This window comes from Bos indicus, chromosome 19, assembly GCF_029378745.1.
Source record: "Bos indicus isolate NIAB-ARS_2022 breed Sahiwal x Tharparkar chromosome 19, NIAB-ARS_B.indTharparkar_mat_pri_1.0, whole genome shotgun sequence".
Lineage (NCBI taxonomy): Eukaryota > Metazoa > Chordata > Mammalia > Artiodactyla > Bovidae > Bos > Bos indicus.
Window position 1 is genome coordinate 37,159,788 of NC_091778.1, and position 23,862 is coordinate 37,183,649.

General features: G+C 49.4%; 1 non-coding gene across 1 annotated transcript; it reads right to left on the reverse strand.

Moving 5' to 3' along the window:
- Positions 1–23,489: 23,489 nt before the first annotated feature.
- LOC139177856 (small nucleolar RNA SNORA43) lies at positions 23,490–23,623 on the reverse strand. The gene has a single exon (XR_011562322.1). It is a non-coding gene; the product is annotated as a small nucleolar RNA SNORA43 (small nucleolar RNA).
- Between the last annotated feature and the right edge of the window lie 239 nt (positions 23,624–23,862).

The following is a 23,862-nucleotide window of genomic DNA, read 5'->3' on the forward strand; positions in this document are numbered from 1 at the left end:
GAAGGCAGAGATTAGGATGATGCGCCTTAAACCGAAGAATGTCAACAGCCACCAGAAGCTGGAAGCAGCAGGGAACAGATTCTCCCCTGAGGCCTCCAGGAAGGAGGCTTGACTTCAACACCTTGATCTCAGATTTCTGGCCTCCAGAACTGTAAGAGAATACATATCTCTTGTTTTAAGCTACCAGATTTGAGTTGATTTGTTACAGCAGCCATAGGAAACCAATGCAGTGAGAATCTGTTCTTGCCTTCAGGGTCTAGAGGCTGTCTACATTCCTTGACTCATGTCCCCCTCCTCTATCTCAGAGCTAGCAGTGCCGCATCTTCTGGGCCCACCTGATAATCCAGGACTTCTCAAGATCCTTAACTTGATCTCATCTGCAAAGTCCTCTTTACCATATAAATTTATATATCACAGGATCCAGGGATTAGGACACAAACATCTCAGGGGGTCAGTAGTGGGAGGAGTGTTATTCTGTGAACCACACTCAGGTACCCAGTGTCAAGGTGCTTTCTGAGTGCTTGTCTCCAGAAGTCTCCAGAACTGTGCTTAAGTTCCCTTCCCACCAGAAGACTCAGTCCTCTCCTCCAGTTCCTGCTCTGGAGGCACCTGGGGCCCCTTTGAGGTTGGTGGCAGAGATGTTCATGTGTCTTCAAACCCTCCAGCTGCTCCCTAGTCCCTGGAACTCACGGCCCTGAGAGCCGCCCCTCCCCTTGGCTGCCTCTCTTCTACCTTTCCTTGGCATGCTCACTACAAAACCCTGATTTCCCACAATCTCCAGCCACCTCTGGGTCTACACACCTTGGCCTCCCGCTTTACTAGGGTCTTGGCCATTCTTCCACAAAGCTCACCCAGAACCATGTCCAGGGGTGGCACTTAGAGAGGGCATAAGTGCTCCACTGTTGGTGGGATCACCCGGGTCAGGACTGTCAACATGGCCCTGTCACCTTAGCCCAAAGTCAGTTGGGGTCAAAGGAACGCTGAGCGAATGAGGGATTCTGCCTCCGTCTCCAGTGTCATCCTTTGGAGCTGCTATGTTTTCCTCAACACCCAAGCCTCCTCTTTCTCTCTATGGCAGGTGCTGTTGCCTGACCAACGCCTCCACCCCCCACATCATCCTGATGGTTGAACCCCAATTTTGTTCACCTTCTCTTCAAGGAAGAACCCCTGCCAAGCCCCAGAGGCATGAACTTTAATTGCTCCAAAGCAATCCTGGTGACTCAGGTCTTTTGCCAAGTGATTGGTTAGGCATGGCGGGGAGGTGAAGAAATTCCAGCCAGTGAAACATGAGAAGTTAGCTTTGGGGAGTTTCATTTTTAAAAGGAAGCAAAGATAAAGAAGTTGCATCACTCTGCCTCCGAGTCTAGGCAGGTGCCTACACCTACAGGGTCTGCCTTAGGAGTCCAGAAGAGCCAGGCAAAGGGGTGGACAGAAAAGACAAGCCTCCAATCTGTGTCCCTGAGGAGGATGCCCAGCGAAGCACTGTGGCTTTACCAGCCCCAGGCCTGCCCTCCCCCCAGGGCTCCCTCTCTGTGTCCCCTCCTGTGTCAGCTCCCCACTGACTCCAGTGCTGCTGGTGGTTTCTGCTCCTTTTTGCTCATCACCCCCCACCCGTGGCCTCTGTGCATCCTTGCAGCAGCTGCTGGTCCTTGTTTAAAGCCACACCCCGTGTTGGTTTTGGCATCACAGTCTACCCTCTGTCCTTCAACTCCAAGGTTGGGGATAGGAGGATGGCCACAAATGAAGCTCCACAGAACAGAGTTGCCAGGTGTGTACACTGGTATGAAGTGACTAAGCTTGGACTGCTGCTGGGTAGGGTGGGAGAGAGATTAATTGGGAGTTGATGGCACACTGGGGAGACCTTTTTAATTGTCCCTTGACTGGAAGGTTGTGCTTCTGCCGAAAGCCAGGGTGGTCCATATAGCCCTTCTGTGACTGGAGGTGGTACAGAGAGAACCCCAGACTCCCAAGTCACTGGAAGCCACAGCAGGGCCTAGAGGCTGAGTCCACCCAGTTGGGTTAAGAGGAGAGACCCTGCAGCATCAGAAGTGCAGTGGTGGGGCTCCATGGATGGGCAATCAGGGTTGTAAAACTTTGATGCCAGGAAGCTGAGTGTCTGCTCTGTGCTTACTGTGACCAGCTGGGGACAGAGGGAAGGCTTTGTGAGTAGCCCAGGACCATGACAACCAAGGCCAAAGAGGGCCCCAAAGGCCAGGACTGGACGAGGCGCTGCTCTTGAACTCCCTTGCTGGTGCCACAACAGTCCCTTCCTTGCAACAGTTTGAAGGCAAGCCCCAGGCTTCCCTCCTGTTTTTTTGGAGCTGGGTGATCACCTCAGGGTGCATGTCTCTGTGAGTGCAAATCAGTCACTGTCCCGGAATCACGGGCACCAAGTCTCCAGGCGAGAATCCTCAGCTATCCCTGAGCATGCTCTCCTCTCCACCTTCCAGGAAGTCACTGGCTCCTTAAGAGTCCACCTTGGAAGACATACAAACACACTTAAACACAAACACACGTACATATATGTGCTTAAATACCCAATTCCATGTACATACATATACGCACATATACACATACACACAGCGCATGTGCGCTAGAACCTGCGGTGCCCATCAGAAATGCTGCAACTCACCTGCCCCGCCTGCGGGACTGAGAAGCCCCACGCAGGCACAGCCTGCAGACGGGGCTCTGGAGGACCTGGCATTTCTATTATCTATTCTGAAAAACCAGTCTTGACTCACCTTCCAGGTTTCCAAATTCCTACTAGAACCCGAGCCTCGGCCTTGTTTTACTGGAATCTCTGGTCTTTCCTCTTCTCCCACAGTTCAGACTGGAGCTCTGGCTCTGGCTGCTTTTGGCTACTGGAGAGGCATGAGCCTAGAGTGTGTCACCCGGGCCATGCTTACACCCTCACAAGCAGATCTGACCCCTCTTGGGAACTACCAAAGTCATCTGCCAGAGGAAAGGGGAGAGTGGTAGGTGCTCCCAGCCATCAGTGACCTCTCTAGGCCATTCCACAGGCTGTCGCGCCCCTGGACAGCTTCTCTGGATGTGACAATTCACTGGTTGCCACGAATACCCAAGGCAGAGATTCTCACTCCTGAGTGTGTAAGAGGTTGCCCGCACCTTTCCAGATACCCAGCACACCAGGGCGGATGACAGAGATGGAGCTGGAGGGGTAGGCCAGTGGTGGTTGAGGGGTGTGGTGGCTGAAGGTGTGTGGTGGCCGAGGGACTGTGGTGGGTGAAGATGTGAGGTGGCTGAGGAACTATAGTAGGTGAGGGTATGTGGTTGTTGAGGGTGTGTGTCAAGTGAGGGTTGTGGTGGGTGAGGATGTGTGGTAGGTGAGGGTGTGTGGTGATAAGGATGTGTAGAGGGTGAGTTAGTGTGGTAGGTGAAAAATTTATGGGGTGTGTGGTGGCTGAGAGTGTGGTAGGTGAGCATGTGTTGTGGGTGAGTGTGTATGGTGGCTGAGAGAGAGACGTTAGTGAGGCTATGTGGTGGCTGAGGGAGAGCAATGGGGGAGGGTATGTGGTGAGCGAAGGTGTGTGGTGGGTGAGGGTGTGTGGTGGGCGAGGGTGTGTGGTGGGCGAGGGTGTGTGGTGGGTGAGGGTGTGTGGTACGTGAGGGTGTGTGGTGAGTTAGGGTGGGTGGTGCATGAGGGTGTGTGGTGAGTGAGGGTGTGTGGTGGCTGAGGGAGTGTGGTGCATGAGGGTGTGTGGTGGGTGAGGGTGTGTGGTATGTGAGGGTGTGTGGTGAGTTAGGGTGGGTGGTGCATGAGGGTGTGTGGTGGCTGAGGGAGTGTGGTGCATGAGGGTGTGTGGTGGGTGAGGGTGTGTGGTATGTGAGGGTGTGTGGTGAGTTAGGGTGGGTGGTGCATGAGGGTGTGTGGTGGGTGAGGGTGTGTGGTGGGCGAGGGTATGTGGTTGGTGAGAGTGTGTGTCAAGTGAGGGTTGTGGTGGCTGAGGGAGTGTGGTAGGTGAGGGTACGTGGTGGGTGAGGGTGTGTGGTGCCTGAGGGAGTGTGGTGAGTGAGGGTGTGTGGTGCGTGAGGGTGTGTGGTGGGCGAGGGTGTGTGGTGGGTCAGGATGTGTGGAGGTTGAGTTAGTGTGGTGGGTGAAAATGTGTGGTGGGTGAGGCTGTTTGGTGGGTAAGAGAGAGTGGTGAGTGAGTATGTGTGGTGACTAAAGGAGAGTAGTGGGAGAGGGCATGTGGTGGGCTAAAGTGTGTGGTGGGCTAGGGTGTGTGGTTTGTAAGAGTGTATGATTGGTGAGGATATGTGGTGAGCAAGGGTGCTTGGTGGGTGATGGAGCATGGTGGGTGAGGGTGCGTGGTGGTTGAGGGAGTGCAATGGGTGAAGGTTAGTGGTAGCTGAGTGTATGTGGCGAGTGAGGATGTGTGATGGTGGGAGTAATGTAGAGGGGGAATGTATGCATTGGGTGAGGGTGTGTGCTGGCTGAGGGAGTTTGGTGGGTGTGGATATGTTGTGGTTTAGGGTGTGTAGTGGCTGAGGGATGGTGGTGAGTGAGGAGGTGTGGTGGGTGAGGCAGTGTACTGGGCGAGGATGTGTGGTGGGTGAGATTATGTTGTGGCTGACAGAGTATGATGGGTGAAGGTAGGTGGGGGTATGTGGTGGGTGAAGGCGTGTGGTGAGTGAGGATGTGTGAGTGAGTGTGTGTGGTGGGTAAGGATGTGTGAGTGAGTGTGAGGATGTGTGAGTGTGAGGATGTGTGAGTGAGTGTGTGTGGTGGGTGAGTGTGGTGGGTGAGGAATGAGAGGGTGAGAGAGGGCAAGAAGGTCGGTGGCTTCTGTGGTTGGAATAGAGCCCAAAGGCAGTCTGGACTGTGCAGCTGGTGCAGACACGGTGGGAGGAGCCCACCCAGGCCCTGTGGGGCACAGGACCCCTGTGTCAAATAGAGGGACATGTCCCTTCTCTGAGGCTCCCGGCATGTTTTTTTTTTTCAACAAGAAATACCAAAATAGGCTTTCTAAGACTGTGTCATATTTTAAATGTTGTATTCATTAAATTAATACTTTTGATACACACAAGCAATTAAATATTTTATTTCTCTGTTCCTAAAAGTAAGCAAATTGATGTAGTTTTGAGTGATATAAAATGTCAGAACCTTTGCAGTAAAACAACACTAATTTTGCATTTTGAAGAAGACAGAATATTCTACCAATTATAGTTGAATGATAATTCTGTGTCCCTGTGTGTTGGTTTCCCGAGGCTACTGTGGTAAATTACCACAAGCTTGGTGGCTTAAAACAACAGAAATTCATTCTCTCACACACTCTGGAGGCAAGAGGTCTGAAATCAGTTTTTACTGGGAGAATCCATCCCTCGCCTCTTCCAGGTCTGTTGGCTTCTAACTTCCTGGCGGCACCACTCTGATCCTTTTTTCTCTTCTGTGGAAACAGCTCCTGAAACTTGGTTTCTCAGTCATTTCTGACTCTTTGCAACCCCAAAGACGGTAGCCCGCCAGGCTCCTCTGTCCATGGGATTCTCCAGGCAAGAACACTGGAGTGGATAGCCATTTCCTTCTCTAGGGGAACTTTATGATCTAGATACTGAATCCATGTCTGTTGCATTGGCAGGCAGATTCTTTACCACTAAGTCACCTGGGAAACCCATCAGTTTCAGTTCAGTTCAGTGAGTCAGTCATGTCCTACTCTGCGACCCCATGGACTGCAGCATGCCAGGTCTCCCTGTCCGTCACCAACACCTGAAGCTTGCTCCAACTCATGTCCTTCGAGTCGGTGATGCCATCCAACCATCTCATCCTCTGTTGTCCCCTTCTCCTGCCTTCAATCTTTCCCAGCATCAGGCTCATTTCCAATGAGTCAGTTCTTCGCATCAGGTGGCCAAAGTATTGGAGCATCAGCTTCAGCATCAGTCCTTCCAATGAATATTCAGGACTGATTTCCTTTAGGATTGACTGGTTTGATCTCCTTGCTGTCCAAGGGACTCTCAAGAGTCTTCTCCAACACCACAGATTGAAAGCATCAATGGAAACAGTGACAGACTTTATTTTCTTGGGCTCCAAAATCACTCCAGATGGTGACTGCAGCCATGGAATTAAAAGATGCCTGCTCCTTGAAAGAAAAGCTAGGACCAACCTAGACAGCATATTAAAAAGCAGAGACATTACTTTGCCGACCAAGGTCCGTCTAGTCAAAGCTATGGTTTTTCCAGTAGTCATGTATGGATGTGAAAGAGTTGAACCATAAAGAAAGCTGAGTGCCTAAGAATTGATGCTTTTGAACTGTAGTGTTGGAGAACCGTGGATATGGGGGCCCAACGATAAGATTTTCAACTTCTCATAGGCTTGGAGCCTCAACTCAGCAGCCCCCATTGTTCAGGAGTCTAACAGAAAAGTAATTCAGTCTGCTTTTCTCTGCAGATACTGATTTTAGGATAAAGGTGCCTCTGGCTGCTTCTGAATTTTAATGAAAGCTAAGCTTTTCTACTCAACTCCTGCCCCAGGCTGCAGAGTCAGCTGTGACTCAGACTGAACACTATTCTCCTGGCAACATGATTGCCAAGCCAGACCCATGAGAGCCATTTCTAGGGCTTCTCTGCTGAGACATTCCCCTCTTCTCTGATGGGGCTGAAAGATATGGATGCTGCTGCTGAAGGATGGACAACCAAGGCGGGTCATATCCCTGACTGACTGCACCCCAGCTTCTGAGGTATCACACACCACAGTTGCTGACACTCCCTGGGACTTTCCTCAGTGTCCTTCCAATAGAGGCTCCTTGTTTTATTTTAACTAGTTTAAGTAGGTGGTGGTTTAGTTGCTAAGTCATGTCCAATTCTTGCAATCCCATGGACTGTAGCCTGCTAGGCTCCTCTGTCCATGGGATTCTCCAGGCAAGAATACTGGAGTGGGTAGCCATTTCCTTCTCCAAAGGATCTTCCCGACCCAGGAATTGAACCCGGGTCTTCTGCATTGCAGGCAGATTCTTTACCGACTGAGCTATGAGGGAAGCCCATTTTGAGTAGACTTTCTGCCAAAGATACTCAATGTTCCTAGGGTTCACCAGAGAAACTCCATCACCATTTTCTCACCCCTATCACCACAACAGCCAACCCCTCGACAAGGAGAAAGGTTCAGCCTTAAATGATAGCCCCAAGCCTTCAGGAGCTGAGAAATCCATTCATTTGGCCTCCTTGGTCTTCTCTGAGCCAGCTTCACCTAGGGTGCTGCCTTTTGTGTATTGATGGGGGCACAGGATTACCATAGGATATAAACACAGATGTACCACCTCTTTGGCAAAATCTGGTCCTGCTGAGATCAACAATGCAAATGGAAGCAATTAAGACTACCTTCAAGGGTGGACAAACTACTTTTCAGAAGACTGGCTGAGGCAAGTGACTTGGTTGTGACCAGTGAGATAGGCACCGTTCTCCAAGAAGTTCAAGTTCCACATCTTATTCTGGCTGAGAACCTAAACTGCTGAACAGGTGTCAGAATAGCTAGACATGAAAACTAAGAGACTGTGGCCTGAAAGCTCTGTGGTCATCTTATCATCAGGGCAAGTTAATGATGCAGTAAGCAAGCTGGAATGATAATGCATAAACACAGCTGAGTTCATTTCTCATCCACATGAACAGTCCTAGGCGGGTTTACGTCTAGTGGCTGGGGATACTACTCTCATAATAAAGTTCTTTAAATATCTGGGCTCTGTTATCATCAATACATGGCTTCCAAGATCGTTGTAACAAAAGAGGAGAGGTCATGAAGGACCATGCAATGAGGATGTTTTCTACAGTTATATCAGGCCTAGAAAAGTTGTCACATTCCGTGGGCCTCATCTCAGTCTCATGGCCTCAACTAACTGCAAAGGAAGCTGAGACTGTGGTACAGGTATGTGCCCAAATGGAGGAGACAGCCATTTAGAGAGCAGTTAGCCATCCCCATGGTTCTTGTGGACATGAAGTCACCTGTGCGTGCTCTCCATGCTCCTGAGTTCCAGAGCTGCCCTGGCAGCCTCCATAGGGATGGTTCTGAGGGGCCAGGCTACCAATTAAATCAGCTGGGGAAAGCTGCCCCATCCGTGTTCACTCATCAGGGGCAATTCTAAATTACTCTCATGGATTCTGAATGCTCCACCCTTTGCATAGGACCCAGTCTAGCACTTGGGACCCTTGACCCTGACCCAAGCCTGATAGCCCTCAGGCTACCATGGCAAAGACTTCCAGATTAGCCCCCACGTGAACTCATGCCTCATGGCTCTACTGCCACTCTAAGAGCAGTGGACCCCTTGTGAGATGGCAGCCGCCATTCTCTTCCTGGATCCTTGACCCTACCAACCCCAGCCACTGCCATTCTCTCCACAAATGACCTAGACACCTGAAGTTGCGGTTCCCTTCCCAGGTTGAACAAGCGGTCACCAGTCAACCATTTACTACCTGATAACCAATGACCAAAGACAGCTTCTCACGCATATCCTTCAGGAGTGCTGAAAATGTCTCCAATTCCCTACAGTGATTTTTGGAACCTATGCCACGCCCTTTCCTGTTCCCAGTCATTTTTCTTGTGAGGCAGGCAGGATCAAAGGCTTAGTGATGAAATTTCTGGACTGAGGAAAGTCCAGCAGAGCCCAGGCCCTGACCTCTCCTCACTAAGGAGAGGAGCAAACAGGCAGTAGGCACATAGGCTGCAACAGCTTCTCCAAGGTTCCAGGGATGGCCCCACTCCAGCCACCCACACCAGTGACGTGTCGTTGCCTCAGTGTTGCCCGTCCCCCCAGGCTGTGGATGAAGTTGGGCCTGAGCTCCAGCATCTGCGCCCTTCCTGAGTGAGGCCTGGCCTGTCTCCAGGCCTTGAGTTTTTCTCCATCTTCTGTGGTGGCAATGCCTCCGGACAGCTGAAGAGATCCTCTGGGTGTTTTGCAGAGAGAACAGGAGGAGATCAGACCAGCCTGACCTCAATCCAGGTGCCAACTCTTCCCGCTGTCTGACTCTGAGCCAGTTCCACCCGGTGTCTCTGTCCCCTCCTTTCAAAGTACAGATCCCTACAGGGCTGAGGGAGTCAGTTAACTGAGGTCACAGCGGGGGTTCTTTCCCCTGGCCCTCAGGCTGCCTTCGGACATTCACAGAAACTCTGAGCATGGGGCCATATGGTGTGTGCCAGCTGCCTGTGTCGCTCTGAGAAGAGGGGCCTTAGTTTTTGTCTGGTTCTCAGAGGGGCCCATAAGCCCCTCACCTAGAACCCCCACTCTCACCACTTTGGGCTGAGTATCTTTCTGGGTACCCAGCCTCGCCTCTTGCTCTGAGCTGCTTTTGCCATATGGCACTGTGGACCCGTCTCCCACACCAGGACTCATGCAGGGCCATGGTTGTACTCTATGACTGACCCAGAAATTATTTGTAACAGGGTCTTAACAGGTTCTTTCTCCAGCCACCATAGTCCTTTTCATCCAGAAGCCCGACTACCCTCATCTCTCTACCTGCCCTTCAAGCAGAGCTGCAGTGATCCCCAGAACCCCTCTCTTGCCAGCCCCCACACCCCTGCTCTGGCTCCTCTGCCCCCATGGCTTCCACTAGGTGCTATGAAGGTGATACCAGCCACCCTGACATGGGAATCCAAGGTTGCAGTGGCTTAATGCAATAGAGGGATGATTCTTCATATAAAATCCAGCTGGCAGTGTGTTCCACAGAGCCACCAAGGGTCCAACCCCTGCCTTCTTTACATGTGGCTTCCACGGAGGCCTTGGGCATCCATCTCCAGCCAGGGACCTGAGAGAACATGGAGAACAGTGTGGAAGTTCTCTTAGATTTTCACAACAGATGCAGATGCCGCTTCTACCCACTTCCTGTTGGCCAGAACACCACCTTAGTCCACTTGGGCTTCTCACAGGTCTGGAGGCTGGTAAGCCCAAGATCAAGGCACTGGCAGATTGGGTGTGTGGTGATAGCCCACTTCCTGGTTCACAGTCGGCTCATCCTGCTGTGTCCTCACATCAGGGAAGGGTGGAAGAGTTTTGCGGCCTTTTTTTTAATAAGGGCCCTAAGTTCATCCATAAGGACTCTACTTTCATGACCCAACTGCCTTGCTGTTCACACTGTTCACTGAACTCAGGATGGGCAAGGTGCAAGTTAAGAGGCTGGAAGGAGACTCAAGGAGCTGTAGGAACTGCAGACATGCTTATTCTCTCCTGGCTGACAGAGCAGCAGCAGTAGCAGCAGACACTCTGTATTCTCCCCTCTCATGGCTGACCCAATGGACACAGCCGTGACGAAGCAGTAAGGCCGCCACTTCCTAGGTGGAGCTTTTATACCCCTACAGCACAAAGTAGCTCGTGACCAAGCGAGTACCTCGTGACACATAGGTGCAGTGCTATAAATGATCTCAGCTGTTACACAGTCATTATTTACAAAACGTGAAGCAAGAGAGCCTGGATATGCCATCTTGGCTAATTTGCTGTCTCCCCACTGCGCCCCTGTGGTCACTGAAGGAGTGCTGTTCCTCTCCTCCTCTCCCACATGGAACACACTCCCACTCCTGTGCCCTCTCTGCCTTCTGGGACCTCAGCCACACCCTGGGACCCCCAAGAGATACAGTTCTCTCTCTAGTCCATTGTGGGTCCTTGTGGTCTAATAGTAGTCGTGTTAGTCGCTCAGTTGTGTCCAACTCTTTGCAATCCCACAGACTGTAGCCCATCAGTCTCCTCTGTCCATGGGATTCTCCAGGCAAGAATACCGGAGTGGGTTGCCATTCCCTTCTCCAGAAGACCTTCCCGATCCAGGGATCAAACCTGGGTCTCTTGAAGAGCAGGCAGATTATTTACCCTTTGAGCTACAGGGAAGTCTTTGTGGTCTGGAAACCAACAAACTAAAAAACAAGTCAGCTGTCTTCATCTGGCCTTCCCTCTCACTGCCTCACACACACACACACACACACACACACACACACACACACACACACACACAGTATCCAGGGGCAGAATATCCACCACACAACACCCCAGTCAGGAGAAGAATGCAAAGTGTCAAGCAGGCTCTAATCACAGCAATTGTGAAATCCAGCCGGACGGACGCTGGAAAAGTGGCTGCCTGGCGAGAGACTCTGCCCTGCCCTGCCCGACCTCCGCAGCTCCCCTCCCGGTCCAGGGCTCTGCTGCCGCTCTGCTCTGGTGCCTGGTTCAGAGTACGTATTGGGAAATGCCCTCCTAGGTGACTGCCTCTCTCTTGCAGCCTGCAACTCCCTCTGGTAAACGTTCGAAGGCCTGAGATGGTTCTAAGCCCAAAGAGTCAACATCTTTTTTATTTTAGTTCAGGCTTCTGGCTTAGTTGACGGGACAGATCCCTCAGAACCTGAAAGGCTCTTCATTTCTCTGCTCCCAGTCAGCCTCAGGTGTCAGTGACCACACGCAAAATTCATTTTGAGACACCATTCTTCAGACTGGTTTTTGACTTCCTGTCCTTGGTCCATGTCCCTGGATACACTAACAGACACCAGAGGCTCTCAGGCCAGGGGGAAGGACACTCGCTTCCTCTGACCTGGCACAGGGTTGAGGCTTAATGGGCCTTTGCTGCTCAAAAGATTGTTGAATGTGAATTCCTTCTGACTGTCTAGAAGCAGTCACCCTTCCCAGCCAAGGCCCCAGGTTTCTAGGATCTTCGTATTTCATTTTAGTTTTGCTTGCAAATTAGCCAGTTTTTGCCTGGCCTCATCTTTTTATTCTAATACCTTGTTAAATACTGCCTACAAAAACCAAAGCTCTCTATGACAATCTGTTTTACAACCACTTCCCCTAGAACGTCAGCTCAGAGGACAGCTGGCCTGCTCATATATAGCAACCATCCTTCCAAATGTTTTGCCATCGCATAGCATGGGTCTCCATCTTTCCAGATCCCCAAAATGGTCTCCTCACCACTTGCCCCCAACTACACTACAACTCCATGCATTTCAGACGTTTACTGTGGTAAAACCCCACTCCTAGGGCCCCTTCCTGGATCACTGCCTTGCTGTGGTGAAGAGTCCTGCATAACTCAGTGAAGCTATGAACCATGCCCTGTAGGGTCATTCAAGATGGACGGGTCACAGTCGAGAGTTCTGACACAACACGATCCACTGGAGGAGGGAATGGCAAACCACCCTAGTACACTCGCCATGAGGACCCCATGAACTGTGTAAGAGGACAAAAAGATACGACACCAAAAGCTGAGTCCCCCAGGTCAGAAGGCGTCCAATATGCTACTGGGAAGAGCAGAGGAGAAGGACTAATGGCCCCAGAAAGAATGAAGCGGCTGGGCCAAAGTGGAAATGATGCTCAGCTGTGGATGTGTCTGGTGATGAAAGTAAAATCTGATGTTGCGAAGAACAGTATTGCATACGAACCTGGAATGTAAGGTCCATGAATCAAGGTAAATTGCACATGGTCAAGCAGGAGATGGTAAAACTAAACATGGACAGGAATGGGTGAATTTAATTCAGATGACCATTGCATCTACTACTGTAGGCTGGAATCCCATAGAGAAATGGAGTAGCCCTCATAATCAACAAGAGTCAGAAATGCAGTACTTGGGCGCAACCTCAAAAACAGAATGATCTCAGTTCGTTTGCAAGGCGAGTCATTCAACATCACAGTAATTCAAGTCTACGCCCCTACCTAAAGCAAAGGAGAAAAGGAAAGATATTCCCATTTGAATGCATAGTTCCAAAGAATAGCAAGGAAAGATAAGAAAGCCTTCCTCAGTGATCAATGCAAAGAAATAGAGGAAAACAACAGAATGGGAAAGACTAGAGATCTCTTCAAGAAAATTAGAGATACCAAGGCAACATTTCATGCAAAGATGGGCTCGATAAAGGACAGAAATGGTATGGACCTAACAGAAGCAGAAGATATTAAGAAGAGGTGGCAAGAATACACAGAAGAACTGTACAAAAAAGATCTTCACGACCCAGATAATCACGATGGTGTGATCACTCACCTAGAGCCAGACATCCTGGAATGTGAGGTCAAGTGGGCCTTAGAAAGCATCACTACGAACAAAGCTAGTGGAGGTGATGGAATTCCAGTGGAGCTATTTCAAATCCTGAAAGATGATGCTGTGAAAGTGCTGCACTCAATATGCCAGCAAATTTGGAAAACTCAGCAGTGGCCACAGGACTGGAAAAGGTCAGCTTTCATTCTAATCCCAAAGAAAGGCAATGACAAAGAATACTCAAACTACTGCACAATTGCACTCATCTCACACGCTAGTAAAGTAATGCTCAAAATTCTCCAAGCCAGGCTTCAGCAATATGTGAACCGTGAACTTCCTGATGTTCAAGCTGGTTTTAGAAAAGGCAGAGGAACCAGAGATCAAATTGCCAACATCCACTGGACCACCAAAAAAGCAAGAGAGTTCCAGAAAAACATCTATTTCTGCTTTATTGACTATGCCAAAGCCTTTGACTGTGTGGATCACAATAAACTGTGGAAAATTCTGAAAGAGATGGGAATACCAGACCACCTGACCTGCCTCTTGAGAAACCTATATGCAGGTCAGGAAGCAACAGTTAGAACTGGACATGGAACAACAGACTGGTTCCAAATAGGAAAAGGAGTACTTCGAGGCTGTATATTGTCACCCTGCTTATTTAATTTATATGCAGAGTACATCATGAGAAACGCTGGACTGGAAGAAGCACAAGCTGGAATCAAGACTGCCGGGAGAAATATCAATAACCTCAGATATGCAGATGACACCACCCTTATGGCAGAAAGTAAAGAGGAACTAAAAAGCCTTTTGATGAAAGTGAAAGTGGAGAGTGAAAAAGTTGGCTTAAAGCTCAACATTCAGAAAACTAAGATCATGGCATCTGGTCCCATCACTTCATGGCAAATAGATGGGGAAACAGTAGAAACAGTGTCAGACTTTATTTTTGGGGGCTCCAAAATCACTGCAGATGGTGACTGCAGCCATGAAATTAAAAGACGTTTACTCCTTGGGAGGAAAGTTATGACCAACCTAGATAGCATATTAAAAAGCAGAGATATTACTTTGCCAACAAAGGTCCATCTAGTCAAGGCTATGGTTTTTCCAGTGGTCATGTATGGATGTGAGAGTTGGACTGTGAAGAAAGCTGAGTGCCGAAGAATTGATGCTTTTGAACTGTGGTGCTGAAGCCTCTTGTGAGTCCCTTGGACTGCAAGGAGATTCAACCAGTCCATCCTAAAGGAGACCAGTCCTGGGTGTTCATTGGAAGGACTGATGCTGAGGCTGAATCTCCAGTACTTTGGCCACCTCATGCAAAGAGTTGACTCATTGGAAAAGACCATAATGCTGGGAGGGATTGGTGGCAGGAGGAGAAGGGGACGACAGAGGATGAGATGGCTGGATGGCATCACCGACTCAATGCACATGAGTTTGGATGAACTCCAGGAGTTGATGATGGACAGGGAGGCCTGGCATGCTGTGATTCATGGGGTCGCAAAGAGTTGGACACAACTGAGCGACTGAACTGAACGATGCCCCTACCATCGATGCCAAAGAAGCTGAAGGTGATCTGTTCTAAGAAGACCTAGAAGACCTCCTAGAACTAACACCAAAAAAAACGGATGTTCTATTCATCATTGAGGATTGGAATGCAAAAGTAAGAAGTCAAGAGATACCTGGAGTAACAGGCAAGTTTGGCCTTAGAGAACAAAACAAAGCAGGCAACAGTTTATTGAATTCTTCCAAGAGAATTCACTGGTCATTGCAAACACTCTTTTTCAACAACACAAGAGACGACTTTACACATGGACATCACCAAATGGTCAATATGCAAATCAAATTGATTACATTCTTTGTAGCCAAAGAAGGAGAAGCTGTATACAGCCTGCAAAAACAAGACCTAAAGCTGACTGTGGCTCAGATCATCAGCTTCTCATCGCAAAATTCAGGCTTAAACTCAAGAAAGAGGGGTAAACCACTAAGTCAGCCAGGTACTGATGAAATCAAATCCCCTATAAATATGCATTGGAGGTAATAAATAGATTCAAGGGATTAGATCTAGTTAATAGTATGCCTAAAGAACTATGGATGGAGGTCTGTAATACTGTATAGGAGGCAGTGAACAAAACCATCCCAAAGAAAAAGAAAAGCAAGAAGGCAAAGTGGTTATCTGAAGAGGCTTTACAAATAGTTGAAGAAAGAAGAGAAACAAAAAGCAAGGGAGAAAGGGAAAGGTACAGCCAACTAAACACAGAGTTCAGAAGAACAGCCAGGAGAGACAAGAAGGCCTTCTTCAATGAACAGCCCATAAAACTAGCAGAAAATAACAGGAGGGGAAAGACTAGAGATCTCTTCAGGAAAACTGGAAATATCAAGGGAATATTTCACCCAAAAATAGGCACTATAAAGGACAGAAAGAGTAGAGACCTAGTAAATGCTGAAGAGATCAAGAAGAGACGGAAAGAATATATGGAAGAACTGTACAAAAAAGACCTTAATGAGCTGGATTACTATGATGCTGTGGTCAGTCACCCAGAGCCAGACATTCTGGAGCGTGAAGTCAAGTGGGCCTTAGGAAGCACTTCTGTAAACAAAGCTAGTGGATGCGATGGAATTCCAGTAGAGCTATTCAAAACCCTAAAGGATGATACCATCAAGGTGTTGCTTTCAATAAGTCAGCAAATCTGGAAGACCCAGCAGTAGCCACAGGACTGGAAAAGGTCAATCCTCATCCCAATTCCCAAGAAGGGTAGTACCAAAGAACGTGTTAGCCATCGGACAATTGCACTCATCTCCCATGCTAGTAAGGTCATGTTTAAAATCTTGCATGCTAGGCTTCAGCATTATGTGAACCAAGAGTCTCCAGATGTCCAAGCTGGGTTTAGAAAAGGAAGAGGGGCCAGAGATCAAATTGTCAATATTCGCTGCATCATAGAGAAAGCAAGGGAATTCCAGAAAACCACCTACCTCTGGTTTTCATTGACTATGTTAAAGCCTTTGACTGTGTGGATCATAACAAACTGGAAAGTTTTTAAAGAGATGGGAATAGCAGACCATCTTACCTGTCTCCTGAGGAACCTGTATGCAGGTCAAGAAGCAACAGTTAGGACCCTGTATGGAACAACTGATTGGTTCAAGATTGAGAAAGGAGTACAATAGGGCTGTCTGCTGTCACCCTGCTTGTTTAACCTATATGCTGAGCACATCATGAGAAACGCCTGGCTGGATGAGTTACAAACCAGAATCAAGAGAAACATCAACAACCTCAGATATGCAGATGATACCACTCTAACTGCAGAAAGTGAAGAGGAACTAAAGAGCCTCTTGATGAGGGTGAAGGAGGAGAGTGGAAGAGCCAGCTTAAAACTAAATATTACAAAAACTAAGATCATGGCATCTGGCCTCATTACTTCATGGCAAATAGAGGGGGGGAAGGTGGAAGTAGTGACAGATTTCCTCTTCTTGGGCTCTAAAATCACTGCGGATGCTGACTGCATCCATGAAATCAAAAGACAATTGCTTCTTAGCAGGAAAGCAATGACAAACCTAGACAGTGTGTTGAAAAGCAGAGACATTACTCTGCCGACAAAGGTCCATATAGTCAAGGCTATGGTCTTCCCAGTGGTCACGTACAATTGTGAGAATTGGACTGTAAAGAAGGCAGAATGCCAAAGAATTGATGCCTTCAAACTGTGGTACTGAAGAGGACTCGGCTGAAGCTGGAACTACAGTGATTTGGTCATCTGATACAAAGCACCGACTCTTTGGAAAAGTCCCTGATGCTAGGAAAGATTGAGGACAGAAGGAGAAGAGGGCGTCAGAGGATGAGATGGCTGGATGGCATCACCGATGCAATGAACATGAACTTGGGCAAACTGGGAGATGGTGAGGGAGATAAGGAAGGCCTGGCATGCTGTAGTTCACGGGGTCGCATAGAGTCAGACATGACTGGGTGACTGAACAACAGCAATACCAATTTGTCTTAAAAACATTAACTCATTCAAGAGGTAACTCTCCCCAAATCTCATTTTGCTAAACACATTGTAAGCTTACTTTTCACTTGTATAAAAGGCAGGCTAGGGAGCAAAGGACCAGGGACCTCTGTTCCTTGCAGTCATTCAGTGACTTAGACAGAGTAAGTAAGGCTGTGCCAGTCTCCATACACAGCTTCTGAGGGAGACCTGGACACCAGAACCCAGGCAGCAAATAGAAGAGAGCAGAGCAGGGGTCGGCCTGGTTTTGTAGACATAGTTTTATTGCATCACAGTCAGACCCATTGTTGACATATTGCCACAGCTGTTTTCACACTACAAGGGCAGAGTTGAATTGTAGAGGGGGCTGTGTAGCTCACAAGGCCTAATAAAGTTACCATCTGACCCTTTGCAGAAAAAAGGCTGCCAACCTCTATGGTGGAGGACTGGCAACCGAAACAGGCCAGGCCCAGAAATGGCATCATAGGCCAGAACAAAGCCACGTAAATGGCCCCTCAACTGTAAGGGAGGCTGCAGTTGTGCTCTCAGTGGGGCCCAAAAAACAAAGCAAAGAGACAGAGTTATCACCTGGCTTGTCTCTGCCACAAACACCCTCCAGGCCCTGGTAACCTTAGACAGCATTTATGGGTTCATCTGCTTTGCTAAACTTCAGATCCATATCTCTAGAAGTGTCCAGACTTCCCAAACAGAACTTGATCCTTTTTCTCCGCAGCCCGTACCCCCCCAAATCTGTTTCTCCTTCTGTGGTTCATAATTCAGTAAATAGTTCATAGTTCACTCAAGCATGAAAACTCTAACCTTCCCAATCCCTCCACCCCATATCCATGCTCTTCCTGTGCATATAAGTTTCTGTCTCCCAAATCTTACCGCCCCCCTGCTCCATATTCTGCAACAACTCTCGTGTATTAGCCTTTTAACTTGCTGCAAGTTAAGCTCCCACAAAGCTTGCACACGATTGTCTGAGTCTGCTTCTTTAAAGTCTGGTCGATCTACATCACTCCCTTGTGTGAGCTTCTTGCTGTCCCCAAAAGTCACAGACAGATCACCTGAAGCCCCCGTCTCTGCCATGGCAGGGCTGAGAGGGGAGCTGTGGTTTAGGAGCCCTCAGAGACTCCATACTCCACTCCCCCATACTTTGCAGGATAAAGCTCCAGGAAGCACAAAGAAAATTCTTTGCATAGCAGAAACTCTCAAACCAGTACAGAGGGAGCAGCCCCCTTTCCATGCTCTCAGAGAAAAATCTTGCAGCAGGCTGAGCAGTTTTGCTCTGCAGGGACGTGGTCGTGTATCTCATCACAGGCTCTCTGCCTCCTTGACTCTCCATTCCAACCTGTTTGTCAGAAATTTCTAATGCCCGAATCTTGAGACCAGGACCTTTCCACAGGGGCTTCTCCTCCGGGACAAAGTCCCTCCCAATGACCTCAGAAGATCACCATGCCCATTACCCCTTTCTCCCCTTCTCATGACACAGCAGCCTCTTTGGGGGACAAAGAGAAGCCAAGCAGGGCTGAGGTCTTCCTGGGGATTGTGAGTTTGGTCCCTTGGGCTGCCTGGGTGATGACCCTGCCCAGGTGTGACTTCCCCAGTCACCCTCTACCACTATCCTGTGTTTCCCTGTAACAATCTTATCTTTGAAACAATCTTATCTTTTACATGTGTTCATGGCCTGTCTCCCCCACTGGAAAGCAAGGTACCAAAATCAGAGTGGTGATACTGTCTCTCTTTTCTGTTGTTTCCCCAGCATCTTGAAAAGCGTCTGGCTTAGCCTTGGTGCTTAGTAAGTTTTTGCCAAATGAATGAATTAGCTAGTGACCTTCGAATGACCTCTTGCTCTCCCCACAAAAATCGGCTCCCCCCGCCCACCCAAGACACCATACCTCCCTCAGTTGCTCTGTCCCAGTTTCAAAGACCGTCTCCTCCCAGAGGACATCTACAGTTGAGTCCCTACCTGGAACTCTCCATCTAAGCAAATAAGAGCTTCACTCAACCCCTGTTCAGAGAAAAGCATGGGCCCTCCTTGACTTCTGCCTCCCTTTCCTCCAGTGCATCAGCAAATCCTATTGGGACCACCTCCAAGGTGTATGCTGACCTCTTGCCACAGTCCCTCACTACTAACTCTCTCCGGGACAGCTAAATCAGCCTTCCCCTGGGGCTTCCTGCCTCTCTTGCAGGGTGGCCTTTTGAAAGTACAATTCAGCCTTCTGCTTGCCACCCTCTGATAGCTCCCTTCACACCTGGAGTAAAATCCAAGTGAGCCCACAAGTGAAACCACAGAGCCCCACGATGCCCCAGTCATCATCACTAGCTCACCTGCTTCCCCCCAGTTCCAGGGCCTTGGGGCTCTTCACTGCTCCTCAGGCTGACCCAGAACTCCTGCCCCAGAGCCTCTGCACCTGCAGCTGCCCTGCCCCAAGCCTTCTTTCCCACATACCCCCGTGGCTCACTTCCTCCCATTAGGGTTCGTCTCAAACATTTCTTCAGCATTCTATCAGATAAGGATAGAATAGGATAGTTACACAAGTAGTTGTAGAAGTCCCAGTAGGGGACTATAGACAGAAAAGGAAACCTAGGAAACTTTGGGAGGTCACTGTAAGTCAATGATAGCTCCAGAAAGCTATTGGAACATTATTCAATGAAGCAAGCTTGCTTAATTATAAAACCATAAACAAAATCACAAGATATGCCCCAGGCCACTAGATGGAAGAAACCACTTTTCTACTAATAATCCTAGTTTGATCTCATAGGGTCAGACACTTTCCTGCCTAACATGAAGGAGGAGCTAATTCTGTATGCCTTACGTCTGCATCTATGTCTACCTGAAGAAGGCAGTTTTTTCCCTTCCCCTTTTTTCCTTTATAAATTGTAGCCCATTCAATCCTCGGGGCAGAGTTCCCTCACCTGCCCACTTGCATCTCTTACAAGTGTCCTATATTAATAAATCTATTTCTTGCTTATCACTTTGCCTCTTGCTGAATTCCTTCTGTGCTGAGACACAAAGAACCTGAGCCTCAGTAAGTCCAGACATTGGGTGAGTGATTCTAATTAAAAGAGCGTGGGTTCAAGTCCCTGGGTTCTGGCCGGGTTTGAGTCCTGGCCGTGTGGGTTAGAGTCCCAAGCAGGGTTTTGTCAGGGTTCGAGTCCCAACACACGGGTTCAAGTTCCAATCTGAGGTACAGTTTCACAAGGACTTTCCTGGCTGCTCCGTCCCAGATAGGGCCCCCTGCCTCTGGTTTCTCACTGTGCCTCCCAGGCCTCACAATGGACTTCCCACTGCTCCGTGTCTGTCCACTGAGTGTTGTCAATAGACAACACTGTAAGCTCCCAAAGGATAGGGACCTGACTATGTGCCGCTGTGCCCCAGTGCCTAGAACAAGGCTTGCCCCATCTCTAAGCTCAATAAATATCTGTTGAATGAAAACAAAATGATGACTAAAGGAGGTGGGTCCCTGTGTGTGGGGAGGGCGGGGTGGGAGGTGCTCAGGTGAAGGGATCTAGGTGGAGTGCAAAAGGGCCCTAGTCCTCCACCCTCCCTGTCTTCTGGCATGTTCCGTCTATAGTCCCTATGCCCCTCCCTCTGACTTTAGGCTCAGTCCTGTGACTGGGCAGTAGGCTGTGGATAGACATGACTTGAGGGCAGGGCTGTGTGTTTCTGTCTCTGCCCTCCGGTCCACCATGAGAACATCTCTGGGCAAACCTGCAAATGACAAGGGACCCATGGATATGTGTGCAGAGAACATTCTGGGCCAGGCTGAGGGAACAGCCAGTGCAAAGGCCTGAAGGCAGGCGCTTGCCTGGTGTGCTGAAGACACAGCAGGGCTGGCCCTGCAGCCCAGGGAGGGAGGGGTAGCAGCACAGAGGCCAGAGCCTGGAGGACATTGCACACCCTTGTGAGACTGGGATTTTTCATCTGTGAGATGAGAAGCTGAGGTGGGTGTGATTGTTTTAGCGCTGGTAGCAACTGATACAGGAATGTGGCAGAAGCAGAGAGACAGGGACCCAAGGGATATTGCAGTGATGAGCCCAGGGTGGCTGCTGTGGAGGTGGGGAGAAGCGGTGGGATTCTGACAGCTGGGAGGTTAGCACTGGAGGGTTTGCATAAGGACTGGAGGAGGGAGTGAGCAATGAGAGAAGGGGAGGAGTTCTGAGCTGAGAAAGCACAGAGACCCTGCCCAAATGTCTTGGCCTCCTGCCCGGAGGACCCCTCTTTCCCTTCCAGCTGTACTAGCCTTTTCTCATTCCTCACACACATTCCGTTCTCTCCTGCCTCAGGCCTTTGTCATTGGCTGTTGCCACTTTTCCCTTGCTTTGCCTGGCTAATCCTTGTCACTGGGGTCACAGCTTAAAATTAAGCACTTTGCAGAGACGTTCCGAGACCCCCGCCGCCCTATGGACGAATCTGGCTCTGTTATTTTTCCTCCTCCCACCCTGCTCTTTCCCTTCCCGCTTCTCACTGTAATCATGTACACAGTGCTGTGTTTACTAGTTTAACGTCTGTCTCCACTGGATTATGGAAAGCAGAGCCCTTTCCTAGCCAAGTTCTGGAGAGAGGCTGCCTGAATTTAAGTCTTCATTCCTCCCATTTAAACCCATGTGAATGTGGGACCATATGGCCTCAGTTTCCTCCTTGGAAGAATGGCAGCGACTAAGACCCAATAGATCATCAACATAAAGCACTTAGCTCAGTGCCTGGGACATGATTCAATAAATGTTAACCACTACATTAGCCATCGTAAGAAGACCGGTATAAGAACTATCAAAAAGCACTTAGTCTGTTTGTATGACTTAACCAGACTTGGCAAGCTCTCCGAGCAGTGTAAACAAGCAGCACTCCAGGTATCAGACTGCCTAGATGAAGCAGGATTGAAACTGCCTCTTGGCAAATGCACAATTGGGTAAATAAAAGAGATGTATGGCATTTGTTGTTTTTGGTTGCTTAGCATCCAAAGCCTGAGCAGATCCCTAGATGGGCAGGAGGCAGGATTCCCTATGGAAGCCCAGTGGGGCCACATTCCCTCTCCCAGATCCTGCCAGAGACAGCTTGGCCACTCATCCTGAGCTCTTCTGCCTAGGACGTGGACACTGACTGAGGGTCACAGAGAAGCCGGGACCATTGAGATGCTTCTCCTCTGACGCTAGGGGCGTGGCAGCCAGCACCAAGGGGTCGTGATGACCACGACGTCAGCAGGCCCATCCTCACTAGTTCTGCCTGTGGGTCTACCTCCCAGCCTTCCTGCCCAATTCATACGGTTCTCTAGTCTATCTTGTGATTCTACAGCTTACCCATCATGCTGCCAGAAAATTCCTTTCAGAAAAGTCTGTTTTTTCTTGTCTATAGCAGGAATTCGGGCTCGTCTGCCCTTTGAAGGAGCTGAGTATCAAAAAACCTCAGAAAACCTCCATCATTCCTCACCCAGGTTCCACCCTGCACATCACCATGAGCACAAAACTTCACTGGAATGCTGCCGCCATGCATTGACCTTTACTCAGAGAACCCAGAAGAGAGGGTGAAGGTGTGGCAGGCTTCTTTCTTAGTATGTCATACCACCCTGCCCCAGTGCAAATGGCAGCGAGGGTGTCCCCAGGTCAGGGCTGTTCCAGAAGAAACAGAGAGAAGCAAAAGGAGCTAAGCCTGGAATACTGAAGTTCTTGGCTCAGTAAAAACACTATGAAGGCGCATTCTCTTCCCACCCAGAGGATGGGCTGGAATGGAGAAGCACAGAGCTCAGAGAGGAAGCAGCCTGCTTCCTGGGCAAGGGCATGGAGACACCATCCTCTCGGAATACCCGACATGTATGTACATGTAAGGAGACTCAGTGGAGTGGCTTATCTGGGCAAAAAGGCCTGGAGACAGCCCCCTCTCCCAAGTTTCCCACAGAAGTGGCTGAGAGAGGGTCTGGGGCCAGAAGAGGCTGAGGGTCAGGAGGATACGATATGACGACATAAGCTGGATGGACCATCGGCCTCTCAGTGAACGGTCCCAGTTGTGAGCACCAGCAGGGTGAACAGAGACCAGAAAGTGATGGTCAGTAGAACCAGAACCCCACAGAATGCAGCAGAGAAAATGAAAGTGACCAAGATCAGAAGCCCTCTCCCTACTGACAGCACTAGTTGAAACCCCAGGGAAAAGAGGATGCAGAAACAAAATTGACTGAAGCAAACCCTGCATTCTTTAAGAAAATGCTTCCATACAATGCAACACAGAAAATTTGGATGGCAATTTTTTTTTTTTGGAATCTAATCAGCCAATCCTCCCAAACCCTGTTTTCCTGCAGCAGCGCTGTCAACCGGATCCTCTGGCCTTCCCTCAAGGGACTCCTTACGTCAGGCGTTCGTAGGCTGGGTGGCATAGGACGCCAGCTCAGCAGCCCCCAGCCAGGGAGGCGCGTCACAGGTGCTCAAGGACGCCTAAATGTCCTCCCACACAGAACCATCGTTTCCAGCAGACCCTCTCCTGGTCAATCCCACCGGACCCAAGCTTGCCGTGTGCCTGTCTGCTCCCTCGGTCCTCCCCGGCCTTCTCTTCTGTGCACGTGGGAACAAGGGGCTCCCTCGTGCGGTGCCCACTGATGTTCGGCTACAAACCATTCTTCGTGCTCACGGTTCTGAGCACTGAGCGTAGAAATAGCCGCTTCCTCTCTGCCCCAACCGCACGGGCGCAGCAGGGCGGCCGCACCCGTGGTGCCGGCAAACCCGGCATCTGCAAGGTAGTGTCGGATGGCAATTAAAGTCAATTATGGGAAATAAAAATGTTCACACAGGTCACTTTGTGGCCTGGGAAGTTTGTACCTGCTACAAAAGCATCCCACCCCAAGGAAACCCATACCGTCATTGACCAAAAAATCAAAGGATCGTTGGCCTGGAGAGCTCTCAGGAGAGTTGTGGAGAGAGAGACATTAGTAGGACTTTGAAGCCTTGGTAAACGATTTCCTTTTATTAG